Source organism: Propithecus coquereli, unplaced genomic scaffold (genome assembly GCF_000956105.1).
Source record: "Propithecus coquereli isolate 6110/MARCELLA unplaced genomic scaffold, Pcoq_1.0 Scaffold70, whole genome shotgun sequence".
NCBI classification, from domain to species: Eukaryota; Metazoa; Chordata; class Mammalia; order Primates; family Indriidae; genus Propithecus; species Propithecus coquereli.
The window spans coordinates 3,411,059-3,412,439 of record NW_012153063.1 but is presented as its reverse complement, the minus strand read 5'-3'; positions in this window follow the sequence as shown (position 1 = coordinate 3,412,439).

The following is a 1,381-nucleotide window of genomic DNA, read 5'->3' as shown; positions in this document are numbered from 1 at the left end:
ACCAAACCAAATTGTTTCCATGGTGCATTATGATCAAGAAGAAGGATTCTAAATTATTTTTCTGATCCTCATTTAATTTGCATACTTATTGATTCTTTTTATTAGATACACATTAGAAATCAGAAGGAAATGAAAGGAACACAGATTTGAAAAGCATAGAACAGTGTTTTGGAGCATATTGCTAGCTGAAAAAAAAATCAAATCTAGTAAATACCAGTATATGTCAAGTTAGAAAACATTCTTCATTCAAAGGAGTAACTAGAAGAAAGGAAAATGCAATTCTTCACTATCTGGTAACTACAGCTGACAACAGAATACTGCTGAAACTGTTTTCCAATTAGATAGACATAGATATAGAAGACATAAATCAGCTATAGATGATGGTATAGAGACAGAGATAGAAATAGAAATGTTGGAAGATACACATAAAAATTATTTTTCCTGAAAAAGATTCTGACTTCATGAGTAAATATTATGAATTCAAAATAAGACAATTATTTTTATTAGGCTTCATACTCAAAATTAAAATTGAAATTAAACATTTAGGTAATTATGGGGAACAAAACTCTGATTTTAAACATTTTAAATCTAGAACCCATATTTAAGAGAAATTTTAAAAATTTGTAGAAGCCATCTGAAAGAAAAGAAGTGTTGGAATGTCAAAGAAAGTTTAGAGGAAATTTTATTATTTGGTAAAAGAAAATACGACAGGAGTAATAAACACAAATGCATATAAGATCCAAGTGATTTAAAGGAGTAAAGTAAACAGGGTATAAAAACAATCATGCGTGGTTAGAAATGGTGCAAACAGGAGCAGGAATGTCTCATCCCAAGGGAGTGGTAGCCATTTAGCTGTACACCCCCAGCCAATGTTTTTCCTTGTAGGAATATAGGCCCATTGTTCCTAATGTTTTTGAGTTTCTTTCAGAAACCAGAAATCCAGATTTATGTATGAAATCTCCTAGCTTTTTAAATGGTAGCAATTGTTGCCTACCCAGAATCTACTTTACTTCTATCTTTCTAAACAAAACTCAGGTTTAAGCCCAAATAGCACATAGGATTCTCCTGGTTACAATTATTGCATGGTCCGTGCCTAGACATATAACGCAAGTTGTCTAATTTAGGTAGGTAGGACATTAAATACACATTTAAGCCATTTAATTCACAGACCTGAAGCTTACCCTTCTTCTTGCCTTTTTTACTATGAGATAATGTATAATTCTTATAGTTTATGCCAGTTTAAAAAGGATGTTCAACTATTTGCAGCCAAAATCATTTTAAACGATACAGCAACATGTATCTTAAAAAAGTCTGCAAAACCAGAAAATGATAAATATATTGAAATTTTTTCTGATTAAAAATTGGTCCCAAACTTAGAGCT